The following is a 13,957-nucleotide window of genomic DNA, read 5'->3' as shown; positions in this document are numbered from 1 at the left end:
CTATGATGGAGAGCAGTCCAGGGGGTTTGGATGGCGAGGAGGGCTTCGCCTCGCTGAAAATAAGCCATCTTCACCTTACAAACCTCACTTGCCGCCGCATTGAATACACCCCATTAACTAGTGATCATGTGTGCCCTTCCTTATATGATATGTGTCCCCTACATCATTTAATTACTGTGTGGAGATAATCAAAAGGCCCAGAGAGGTATGTGTAGGTAGAAAGGACTTATAAAGAAGGTATAAAGGGTTGTATACATAGGGCATGTACAGTATATATGATAGTAACAATCTATGTGGGGATAAGCAGATGCCCAGGAGGGCAGTGTAATGAGCAGGCACCATTTATGTACTGCAGTCCTACACTGTTGCACACCTGCTCACCAGTACTGCACCCCTCTCTAGTGGACATGGACTGCACCTCTCCAGCAACATGGACCTCTTTGAGCCTCGGGCAGAGTTGAAAACAAAATAAATATTTACAACTAAATATTTAAATGATGTAACAGGACAAGTAAATGAAAATACCGAAGTCAAATATTCCTGGTTACAAATGACAATGTCATTAATTATACCAAGCTAGTCCCAAACACACACAATCTCTCAACGATAGAGCCCTCTACACATTACCCACTTAAAAAAAAAAAAGGTATTTTCTGAGCGACATCTTTATAAAAATGATAGTGTGTATGTATGCTAAATATTGTCAGTGATGTATGATCCCGCGCATTAACAACCAACCAGTCGTCTGAACATGGACGTCAATTTTTTTTGGGGGGGGGGGTTAGGGTGTTCAAGGGAAGATGGATGTGAAAGCACCCAAAATGTGTCGCTGATGGCTGCCCATCCGACCTCTGTCCCGATGCACAGAGGAATGGTGTTGTACTCCCTAGGGTGCACGGACAGGCGCTACCACGGGTGCTGTGTCAAGAGCTGCCACTTAAAAGGGGGTAGTCAACCCCAAAAAAACAGAATAAACAAGAAAAAGAAGTGGCGCTGGTATTGATGAAATAATCATACAAATATTTAATAACAATTTAAAATAACATATCATTAGACATTCACATACAATAATAAAAATAAAAATAAGGTGGGTCAATAACTGGACCGGAAGCTGAATGGATTGGACCCAAGAAAAATGGAAATGGGTGGTAGCTGGGGTAATAAGGGGGGGGGGGGGTTGCCCAATAGTTACCACTGTTGGTGATTAGGATCCAGTCCCACAAAAAGATTTCCAATGGTCCTCGAATGGGTGCGAGAGTGGGGGCCACAGTAAGTTGGAGGCCCAGTGGATGTTGTAGGGTTGTAAACTGTTTAGGCCGCAATTTCCCACATCGCTTAGAGGCTCCAATAGGGGGATAGGATCAAATAGCAGGTGTCCTCAGGGTTGGAAATTTTAAGACCAACTGGTCAAAGATCTCAGTCTGTGGTGACCAACCGTGATTCCTGCTTGGAGAAATATCCACGTGGTGTCGGCAATAGTGGACCGCAAATGCGGGATGGTATAGGGGCAATTGTTTCCCAGAGCTAGGAAATAGGCACCCAGTGCACTGAAGGTCCAATGAGTGGGGTCCAAGTGTATTCAGCTAGTGCTGGTCCAGGCTAGGGCCTGACGCGTTTCGCTGCTATCCCCCTATTGGAGCCTCTAAGCGATGTGGGAAATTGCGGCCTAAACAGTTTACAACCCTACAACATCCACTGGGCCTCCAACTTACTGTGGCCCCCACTCTCGCACCCATTCGAGGACCATTGGAAATCTATTTGTGGGACTGGATCCTAATCACCAACAGTGGTAACTATTGGGCAACCCCCCCCCTTATTACCCCAGCTACCACCCATTTCCATTTTTCTTGGGTCCAATCCATTCAGCTTCCGGTCCAGTTATTGACCCACCTTATTTTTATTTTTATTATTGTATGTGAATGTCTAATGATATGTTATTTTAAATTGTTATTAAATATTTGTATGATTATTTCATCAATACCAGCGCCATCAATACCAGCGCCACTTCTTTTTCCGATGGAGGACCCTGCATCGTGTTGGAGTGGATCTAAAAACACATGCAATTTGGCCGGGATTCTCTGTGTTCAGTAGGATCCCTAAACTCGACATGTGCGAATAGTTCCAGCAATGAGCCGACTCCTCATTGTTCGCTTACATTCTAAAAATCAATGCTCATGATTACCCTTCCTCACCAAGCTTTAAGGACAATGGCCCTTATTCTGGTTGACTCGCTCTTGCGCAAATTCGCAAGGTAGACCGATGCATTTCTGCTTATGTGTGTACGCTGGATGGTGTGAAAAATTGCTTCACTGGATTCACTCTCCCTGCCTTTCGAGCGGGGGGTGGAGAAGGGTGTGGGGTGTCAGGCAGGGCCATTAGCATATGTGAACACCCAGCATTTCATGGGCGTTCCCATGAAATCGCTGGGCGTACACATGCTAATGCGTTTGTGACGCACGTGTGAGGGGCGGACAGCTGACATTACCGAATATCAGCTGCCAGCCCAATCCCATGGAAATCTATACGTATATGTACGAGTGGTCTGGACCACCCTTACATATGCATACGATTTCAGCATCATTCGATGGTCGGCAACCATCGAAAGATGGGGATGGTTCCCATTGGCATGTGAATGGATGTTTATGTAAAACATCCATTCACATGCCGGGCGAACGAACCTGGCGTGTGAAGGGGTGGGTGTACCACCATTTTCGGAGCAAGTTTTGGTTGACTCGCAAGCAGGCAAATTCGCGGCCGAGTGAGTCAACCAGATTAAGGACTAAGGCTGTGGTATTACTCCCTCTGTCACCGGCATTCCTTAGAATGAGGTAAGCTCAGAGGAGTAGTGCCAGTGCAATTAGGTGAACAAACAAACAGAGAATGTAACTTGAGCGGGTACGTGCGTACAGTGGTGATGGGCAGAGCCCTCTGCAGGGATGGGACTGTTTAGGACGGCCACGGCAAAACCCTACACTCGCTCTATTGGCCTTCTCGGGCAGGTGACCGTAGACTGCAGTGTGCTAGGCTTCCTGTAGTCGCCGCGTTCGAAGGAGCGAATTAAGCCCGCTCCGACCCCGATGCAACCAGGTTTTAAGATGTTATAAGTCTACGGCAACCGCCAGAGATAGGACCAAGAGGACATTCTAACTAACAGGTGCTAACTGGACAAGAAACACTGGATAATGGCACCAGCCCAAGGATGGGGAGTGTGACCAAGTCACAGGCATCGGACAAACCAATAACCATGACAGGATAATGACTGGACCAGGACAGGAATGGGACTGGACGCGGACTAAACCAGGACAGTAACTGGACCAAGACTGGATGCAGGATAAGACTCTAACAGGAACAGGACGTACCGGGATAGGCAGAGTGCAGCTGACACCCTGCATGAAACAATATCACCGTCGGGGCTGAGCTGGGCCAGATCTCTTAAAAGGGATCCTCTGGCCAATCAGCCGCCGCCGCCAGACCAGCCCCCTGTAATTATTAATTACCATCAGGAGGCCGAGCGCGCACCGCCTGGCGTCCCCTGGTTGCTAAGCAACCGCAGGGCGATGCGGCCTGAATGTTAGCAGTGTCCCCTGGCTGGGCGGACGTGACGTCGCCCGCATGGACACAGTCGGGCGGAAGTGCCTGGGACGCCCTTCTGAGGGCACCGGGACGCTGCTGCGGCAGTACAATTGTCGGCGCGGCTGACAGAGGGATGACATTGCCTGGTAGTACAATGCCCTGGGTTGCACCCTACCTATTATATTCCAGGTACCATTTGAAGAATTATTTATATTGTAACTAAAAGTTTGTATAATATGCTCCACAAGCCATTGTATGTATATTTTTTGCATTGTTTCCATTTTACTCAAAAGTATATAAAATGTAAAATACAACTATTTTAGTCATTCTTGTTGTTCTGCATTTTGAGCTTCTTCACTAAATTCAAATTATTACAGATATTATTCATTGCTGTGATGGGTTAGTAATTCCATCCAAGCTGTGTTCTTAACCTTTTGCTTGTTGATGCGAGCAGCCTCTCCAAGTCATCAGTATTTCAATGGTATCTTGATCGATATTGGGCCACAAATATTGGCTTATTCAATAGGGGTATGAATTCTATCCTTCTGGAAGCTGACGTCTGTTTTCTGACAACCAGCATTCCAAACGCCATTTATCTGTATGTATGTATGTATGTATGTATGTATGTATGTATGTATGTATGTGTGCATGCTAGGGTGGTCTAAAAAACAACAACTCACTTTGGAAATATTGTCCTCCTACCCACTAAAGTTTGTTCCATATGATTAAAAAAATAAGTTAAAAACAGAGTTTTGAGAAAAAAAAAATTGGGGCCACCCCAAACAATAACAACAAACACAGGTTGGGTACACAAATTAACAGAATAACTGCCGCCTGTGGCGTGCTTAACAAAATAGAATGGACAATTGCCAAATAATTTTTGCTTCTGGCAACTTGCTCTTAAAAGTGTAGCTAACCTCCATTATATACACTGCTCAAAAAAGGGAACACTTAAACAACACAATGTAACTCCAAGTCAATCACACTTCTGTAAAATCAAACTGTCCACTTAGGAAGCAACACTGATTGACAATCAATTTCACATGCTGTTGTGCAAATGGAATAGACAACAGGTGGAAATGATAGGCAATTAGCAAGACACCCCCAATAAAGAAGTTGTTCTGCAGGCGGTGACCACAGACCACTTCTCAGCTCCTATGCTTTCTGGCTGATGTTATGGTCACTTTTGAAAGCTGGCGGTGTTTTCACTCTAGTGGTAGCATGAGACGGAGTCTACAACCCATACAAGTGGCTCAGGTAGTGCAGCTCATCCATGATGGGCACATCAATGTGATCTGTGGCAAGAAGGTTTGCTGTGTCTGTCAGTGTAGTGTCCAGAGCATGGAGGCACTACCAGGAGACAGGCCAGTACATCAGGAGATGTGGAGGAGGCCGTAGGAGGGCAACAACCCTGCAGCAGGACAACTACCTCCACCTTTGTGCAAGGTGGAACAGGAGGAGCACTGCCAGAGCCCTGCAAAATGACCTCCAGCAGGCCACAAATGTGCATGTGTCAACTCAACAGTCAGAAACAGACTCCATGACAGTGGTATGAGGGCCCGATGTCCACAGGTGGGGGATGTGCTTACAGCCCAACACCGTGCAGGACGTTTGGCATTTGCCAGAGAAAACCAAGATTGGCAAATTTGCCACTGGCTTGTGCTCTTCACAGATGAAAGCAGGTTCACCTGAGCACATGTGACAGACAGAGTCTGGAGATGCCAAGGAGAACATTCTGCTGCCTGCAACATCCTCCAGCATGATCAGTTTGGCAGTGGGTCAGTAATGGTGTGGGGTGGCATTTCTTCGGGGCCGCACAGCCCTCCATGTGCTCGCCAGAGGTAGCCTGACTGCAATTAGGTACCGAGATTAGATCCTCAGACCCCTTGTAAGACCATATGCTGGTGCGGTTGGCCCTGGATTCCTCCTATAGACAATGCTAGACCTCATGTGGCTGGAGTGTGTCAGCAGTTCCTGCAAGACGAAGGCATTGATGCTATGGACTGGCCCGCCCGTTCCCCAGATGTGAATCCAATTGAGCACATCTGGGACATTATGTCTCACTCCATCCACCAATGCCACGTTGCACCACAGACTGTCCAGGAGTTGGCGGATGCTTTAGTCCAGCTCTGGGAGGAGATCCCTCAGGAGACCATCCGCCACCTCATCAGGAGCATGCCCAGGCATTGTAGGGAGGTCATAAAGGCCCGTGGAGGCCACACACACTACTGAGCCTCATTTTCACTTGTTTTAAGAACATTACATCAAAGTTGGATCAGCCTGTAGTGTGTTTTTCCACTTCAATTTTGAGGGGGGCTCCAAATACAGACCTCCATGGGTTAATTAATTTGATTTCCATTGATAATTTTTGTGTCATTTTGTTGTCGGCACATTCAACTATGTAAAGAACAAAGTATTTAATAAGAATATTTCATTCATTCAGATCTAGGATGTGTTATGTTAGTGCTTCCTTTTATTTTTTTGAGCAGTGTATATTAATTTCTGTATCATTCATTTCAGTATGTGTGATTGTGCATTTGCCTCCACTGAAGACTGATCTGACATGCATAAATCCATGAGCAATCAACGTGCAGTTTGAGCTTACTCATAGGGCGGTATGTACTAAGCCAAAAATGCGGTAAACCCCCCCCCCGTTTTACTGCACTTTCGTGGGCACCTTTGGGTGGCGATACCCTATAGAAGCCTAAGGGCTTCTATCGCTGCCCGCCGCAGCCTCCCTATGCTCCCTCCCCGTCCTCAGTGCTGCTCCTCCTCCCTCAGCAGCATGTCACAGCCAGCCGGGAATGTCCTTCCGGCTGCAGGGGGGAGGAGGAGACACCGGGAACCCCCACACACCACATCACAGGTATCGCAAGGGGCCTCCATCACTGCACCACGATGCTGGCCACATTTGTTAGTACATATGCCCTAGCATTACGGCGGGGGAATGGAGAGGGACGGCAATGTATGTTAATACATCCTGCCCATAGAAAGAAAAAGGTCTTGAGTTTTTACTGTGACCGTCTACATAAATATTTGGTACACAGCACCACTAGGTTCTTGTGCTCCATACAGTATAATGACTTGCAGCTGATTAAGAACTTGATACAATATGACGAACCAGATATTTCAAAGGCCACAGTAAATAAGGCATTGGATCATTTGTGGTATCTGTCAGATGAGTTAGTGAGTTACTTGTTTGACGACAATGGGCAGTATTCAATGAGGCCAATTCGCCATGTTTTGTGGCAAATTTGTGCTATTTTCACATTGGAAGGTGATTTTTTTGTGTCAGAAAGTGAATCGCCCTATTCAACGTGCACTTTTCGCCATCTTTCTAAGTGATTTTTGCCGTGTGTCGCCGTGTAGCAAATCGCCATCTTTTCATGGTGAGGTGGAAAGTGAACTTTTAAAATAAAGTTGTTGTTTTTTTACATTTGGTGTCAAAAAATCAGGAATTTTATTCTGTGAATGGGCATGTTATTTTTATTCATGTGCTTATAGCTTATATTTCATATATTCACTGCTCCCGATCATTACATATGCACGATCAGGAGCAGTGAATACCCGGTCCCCTGCTGGCTCTCCCGGGGGGCAGCTTGTGCTGCCTGGGTCCTGGGGAGCCCTCCTCCCCTCCAAAAACGTTCTGGGGCAGGCAGGGAGACTTCCATCTCCCTGCCTGCCGCCGTCCCCCGGCTCCCTGCGGGACGCCACAGGGGTAAAGATTCGCCGTCAGGGGCAGCGAGCCCCAGCGACGTTGAACACGGGGATAGCAGGGGGACAGCGAGGCTCCGGAACACGGCGACTTTGCAGCAAATCCTAAACAGGATTCGCTGCACGCCGCGATTATGTTCATTGAATACTGCCCAATGTCTCCATCGAGACAATGAGGCAAATAGTTCACATAAAAAAAGTGAAAAAAAAAGTGGCAAATAGTTCAAGCAATGTTTCATGGCCCTTCACCTGGAGTCCGCATAATGAGACCAAAAATTAATCAAAATAGTTTTCAGAATTTGAAGTTTCATGCTTTAAGCCAGTGGTTCCCAACCTTTTTTGTCTCCCGTACCCCTTGCAATAAACAATAGTGCCACCCTGGCGAAAAACACATACAAAACACACTTACACAAGTTATTTGGATGTTGTGCGTTGGTCACTTTAAATATTTTTAGCGACCTTGAGATTGAATAGAAGAAAAACAGACCATTGTGCAAATATAGTTTCCACACTTTAACTAATCTAATAGTATAGGAATGCACTCACAAACGATAGGATGTAACAGGCATATAAGAAGGTCTTTTATTCTTCATACAGTAGTCCACGCAGATTCTGGGGAACTTAAGAAACAATCTCTAGTGCAACATTGTTTGTCAGAATAAAAAAATTACATTTATTGGACAAACTCACATGATAAAAGGAATAAAATCGCATATCACCCACACTGGGGTACAAGGATCCTCCAAAGGATGGATGTGCATCAAACAGGTTTTCTTATCATCCAATCCACAGGGGTCCGTTCGGCAGCAGTGGTATGCTTAAACGCGTTTTCAGGCTTAACAGCCCTTCATCAGAAGCATATCCAAGCGTGTCGAGCGGGGCCCTTTTTAAACCCCACCAAATACATACAAAATGATCACAGCTGTACGTGATCGTACTTCATAATCCGGAAGTCGCAGAACGCTCCGGCGGAAGTGATGCTTGAATCCACCAAGCATCTTGGGAATTGCAGTCCATTCGGCGCACATCGTGTACCGGAAGTCAATGTCCGCTCCGGCGGAAGATGACGCTCAATTCTGCAATACCTCCCGGGATCTGTAGTTTTTTAGACATACGTCCATATTGATGCATACGTCCGCTCCATGGAACACATTTCCGGGAGTGTTCTTTAATGTGCTTGGAACGCACATCCATTTTTTTTGTAAAAAACGGAATCAAGTCCAACATATATATAAAATAAAGAGTAAAACAATGAATTAGGTACTGTATAAAAAATACAAAAGGATGAGAGAGATATGTATTGAAACTGAATGGACACACTATTTTCAAAGAAACCACTTTAATTCAAAATCGCCATTCAAACCTGCTGGTACTAATGTTTTTAATTTATGAATCCATGACATTTCAGCTTTGGCTAGGCGAATGTCTATATTGTTGGATTTCCAATTGGGATTGATTTGTTGAATCCGCCAAAATGATTTGATATGGCATGGATTTGAATGATGCATTTTTGTAAAGTGGGCTGAAACAGTGTGTCCCTCCAGATTCTTTCTAATATTATAAATGTGTTCTGCTGTCCTGGTTTTCAAACATCTAGATGTCTTTCCTATATAAACCAGGTTACAAGAACACTCAAGTGCGTAGACAACATTCTTAGAATTACAAGTCAGGAATTCTCTTATGGGATATTTGGTTCCTTTTACTTCAAACTCTTTTATTTTGCTAGGACCTTTGGTGGTCTTACACATTAAGCAAAGGCCACAGCGATGGAATCCCTGACTACGTATACTATTTCTTTTAGGCACATCGAGGGCACTCCTAACCAGGGAATCTTTTATGGTGGTTGATCTTCTATAAATGAACTTAGGTTTATTCGGAAGATAAGTTCCAAGAATGGGGTCATTTTTTAAAATTTTCCAGTTTTTTTTTTAAATATTCTCTATTTCCTTATGTTGGTAATGGAATTTAGAGATAAAGGACCACTGATGTTCATTATTTTGGTTTTTGTTCTTTTCTTTTGTTTCTTTTCCAATAAGTTCATTTCGGTTTAAAGTGTTCATCCTGGATCTGGCTAGATCTAGGTTATCCTGAGTATAACCTTTCTCGAGGAATCGAGTATTCATTTCCTCCATCTGTTCATTACAGACAGTAGATTCTGTACAGTTCCTCTTTACTCGTAGAAACTGACTGAAGGGGATACTACTCAGCCAGTTCTCATGATGCTGGCTGGTAATTTCAATCAAACTATTTGAGTCAGTTTTTTTCCTGAATACTTTCGTGTTCAGCTGCCCTTCTTTGACATATAGACACAGATCCAAAAAGAACACTTCCTTCTTACTTTTAAAAAAGGTCAATTTTATATTCATATCATTGGTATTAAGGGAGTTACAGAAATGATCTAGATCTTGATCATTTCCCTCCCACACAAAAATGATGTCATCAATAAAGCGCCTCCAGAGCACCAGGCCTGACCCCAGCTCCCCTCCATGCCATACGGTATTTAATTCCCAATATGACATGAAGAGGTTTGCATAGCTGGGGGCAAACCTGGTGCCCATGGCGGTACCCACCCGCTGTAAGTAGAAATGGCCGTTAAAATAAAAATAATTATTGCGCAAAATAAACCTAATGCCTTCAACAATGAATTCCTTCAATTTTTCAGAATAGTCGGTTTTACTTAAAAAATAAGAGACTGCCTCCACACCCTTATCTTCTTGGATGATCGTATATAACGAGGAGACGTCTGCTGTTGCCATGGTATAATTGTCTTTCCACTGTAAATTATCCAATAATTGGAGTACATTAGTAGTATCTTTTAAGTAGGCTTTTGTGTTTTTAACAATCGGCTGGAGGTAATGGTCTATTTTTGCGGACAAATTCGATGTTATACTATTTGACGCTGATATAATGGGTCTACCAGGTGGGTGGAGGGGGTCCTTATGGACTTTAGGAAGAATATAGATGGTTGGTGTTGCCGGATATGGTATATTAATGTAGTCATATTCTGACTTTGATATTATATTGGCTTCTAATGCCTTTGAAGTAAGGCTATTTAACCCCTTCATGACAGAGCCAGTTTGTGCCTTCATGACAGAGCCCTTTTTTTCAAATCTGACATGTCTCACTTAAGTGGGGATAACTTTTTTTTGCTTTTACTTATCCCAGTGATTTTGAGATTGTTTTCTCGTGACACATTGTACTTCAAGTTAGTGGTAAATTTTCGTCGATACAGTCTGTGTTTTTTTGTGAAAAATACCAAAATATCGTGAAAAAATGGAAAATTTAGCAATTTGCAAAATGTTAAATTTTCTGCTTGTGAGACAAATAATCATACCACTCAAAATAGTTAATAACTAACATAGACCATATGTCTACTTTATGTTTCCATCATTATTTCAACTTCCTTTTAATTTTTTTGGACACTAGGAGGCTTACAATATGACTAGCAACTTCTCAAATTTTCATGAAAATTTCAAACACTGATTTTTTTAGGGACCAGTTCAGTTCTGATGTGACTTTGAGGGACTTGTATGTGAGACACCCCCATAAATGATGCCATTTCAAAAACTGCACCCCTCACAGTATTCAAAACAGCATTTTGGAAGTTTGTTAACCCTTTAGGTGTTTCACAGGAATTAAAACAAAGTGTAGGTGAAATTTCAAAATTTCTTTTTTTTTGCAGAGTTTCAATTTTAATACATTTTTCTAACGAATACAGTAGATTTTACTAGAGAAATGTGACTAAAAATTGATTCCCCCAATTCTTTTGTTTTCAAAAATATCCTATATGTGGCCCTAGTGTGCACGTTGACCAAACCACAGGCTTCATAATAGAAGGAGCACCTACTTGATTTTGGAGCCTCCTTTTTATGAGATTTTTTTTTAGGCACCATGTAGGTTTCTAGGCACCATAAATGCTAAAAGTTAGGAACCTCCCCCACAAGTCACCCCATTTTGCAATCTACACCCCTCAGGGAATTCATCTAGGGGTATAGTGTACATTTCAAACCCCCAGGGGTTTCACCAATTTTGGTACAACTGGGATGTGAAAATGGAAAATTACATTTTTTTACACAAACATGCAGTTCTGGCTCAAAATTTTTCATTTTCACAAGGAATGAAGGAGACAAAGCACCCCAAAATCTGTGCCCCAATTTCTCCCGAGTACGGCAATGCCTCACATGTGACCAAAAAATACCAGTTGGGTGCATGGCAGGACTTAGAAGGGAAGGAGTGATTTTTGGATTTTGCAGCTCAGATTCTGGTGGAATTTTGGTGGGTGCTATGTCGCATTAGCAAGACCCCCCAAGCACCAAGACAGTGGAACCCCCCCACAAGTGACCCCATTTTGCAAACTACACCCCTCAGGGAATTCATCTAGGGGTATAGTGTACATTTCAAACCCCCAGGGGTTTCACCAATTTTGGTATAACTGGGATGTGAAAATGGAAAATTACATTTTTTTACACAAACATGCAGTTCTGGCTCAAAATTTTTCATTTTCACAAGGAATGAAGGAGACAAAGCACCCCAAAATCTGTGCCCCAATTTCTCCCGAGTACGGCAATGCCTCACATGTGACCAAAAAATACCAGTTGGGTGCATGGCAGGACTCAGAAGGGAAGGAGTGATTTTTGGATTTTGCAGCAAAGATTTTGGTGGAATGAATGGTGGGTGCTATGTTGCATTAGCAAGACTCCCAAAGCACCAATACAGTGGAACCCCCCCACAAGTCACCCCATTTTGCAAAGTACACCCCTCAGGGAATTCATCTAGGGGTATAGTGTACATTTCAAACCCCCAGGGGTTTCACCAATTTTGGTACAACTGGGATGTGAAAATGGAAAATTACATTTTTTTACACAAACATGCAGTTCTGGCTCAAAATTTTTCATTTTCACAAGGAATGAAGGAGACAAAGCACCCCAAAATCTGTGCCCCAATTTCTCCCGAGTACGGCAATGCCTCACATGTGACCAAAAAATACCAGTTGGGTGCATGGCAGGACTCAGAAGGGAAGGAGTGATTTTTGGATTTTGCAGCAAAGATTTTGGTGGAATGAATGGTGGGTGCTATGTTGCATTAGCAAGACTCCCAAAGCACCAATACAGTGGAACCCCCCCACAAGTCACCCCATTTTGCAAAGTACACCCCTCAGGGAATTCATCTAGGGGTATAGTGTACATTTCAAACCCCCAGGGGTTTCACCAATTTTGGTACAACTGGGATGTGAAAATGGAAAATTACATTTTTTTACACAAACATGCAGTTCTGGCTCAAAATTTTTCATTTTCACAAGGAATGAAGGAGACAAAGCACCCCAAAATCTGTGCCCCAATTTCTCCCGAGTACGGCAATGCCTCACATGTGACTAAAAAATACCAGTTGGGTGCATGGCAGGACTCAGAAGGGAAGGAGTGATTTTTGGATTTTGCAGCAAAGATTTTGGTGGAATGAATGGTGGGTGCTATGTTGCATTAGCAAGACTCCCAAAGCACCAATACAGTGGAACCCCCCCACAAGTCACCCCATTTTGCAAAGTACACCCCTCAGGGAATTCATCTAGGGGTATAGTGTACATTTCAAACCCCCAGGGGTTTCACCAATTTTGGTACAACTGGGATGTGAAAATGGAAAATTACATTTTTTTACACAAACATGCAGTTCTGGCTCAAAATTTTTAATTTTCACAAGGAATGAAGGAGACAAAGCACCCCAAAATCTGTGCCCCAATTTCTCCCGAGTACGGCAATGCCTCACATGTGACCAAAAAATACCAGTTGGGTGCATGGCAGGACTTAGAAGGGAAGGAGTGATTTTTGGATTTTGCCGCTCAGATTCTGGTGGAATTTTGGTGGGTGCTATGTCGCATTAGCAAGACCCCCCAAGCACCAATACAGTGGAACCCCCCCACAAGTGACCCCATTTTGCAAACTACACCCCTCAGGGAATTCATCTAGGGGTATAGTGTACATTTCAAACCCCCAGGGGTTTCATCAATTTTGGTACAACTGGGCAGTGAAAATGAAAAAAATACATTTTTTTACACAAAAATGTACTTCTGGCTCAAAATTTTTCATTTTCACAAGGAATGAAGGAGACAAAGCACCCCAAAATCTGTGCCCCCATTTCTCCAGAGTATGGCAATGCCTCACATGTGACCAAAAAATACCAGTTGGGTGCATGGCAGGACTCAGAAGGGAAGGAGTGATTTTTGGATTTTGCAGCACAGATTTTGGTGGAATGAATGGTGGGTGCTATGTTGCATTACCAATACAGTGGAACCCCCCCACAAGTGACCCCATTTTGCAAACTACACCCCTCAGGGAATTCATCTAGGGGTATAGTGTACATTTCAAACCCCCAGGGGTTTCATCAATTTTGGTACAACTGGGCAGTGAAAATGAAAAAAATACATTTTTTTACACAAAAATGTACTTCTGGCTCAAAATTTTTCATTTTCACAAGGAATGAAGGAGACAAAGCACCCCAAAATCTGTGCCCCCATTTCTCCAGAGTACGGCAATGCCTCACATGTGACCAAAAAATACCAGTTGGGTGCATGGCAGGACTCAGAAGGGAAGGAGTGATTTTTGGATTTTGCAGCACAGATTTTGGTGGAATGAATGGTGGGTGCTATGTTGCATTACCAATACAGTGGAACCCCCCC

At 43.7% G+C, this 13,957-nt stretch overlaps 1 protein-coding gene across 3 annotated transcripts in view; it reads left to right on the top strand.

The window, feature by feature from the left end:
* Positions 1-13,957, top strand: part of LOC146080545 (enoyl-CoA hydratase EchA19-like) — a 110,532-nt gene that overhangs the window by 10,469 nt on the left and 86,106 nt on the right. Inside the window, exon 1 of one of the 3 annotated variants that reach the window (XM_083187960.1) lies at positions 6,097-6,188. The exons of the other annotated variants lie outside the window; for them this stretch is intronic. The gene's annotated coding sequence lies outside the window, so the exon portion shown is untranslated. Of the gene's footprint in view, positions 1-6,096; positions 6,189-13,957 lie in introns of those variants that run through there. 3 annotated transcript variants of the gene reach the window in all.

Source organism: Crinia signifera, chromosome 5 (assembly GCF_055691185.1).
Source record: "Crinia signifera chromosome 5, ASM5569118v1, whole genome shotgun sequence".
NCBI classification, from domain to species: Eukaryota; Metazoa; Chordata; class Amphibia; order Anura; family Myobatrachidae; genus Crinia; species Crinia signifera.
The sequence above is the reverse complement of the archived record's forward strand: the minus strand, read 5'-3'. Positions and strand labels throughout refer to the sequence as shown.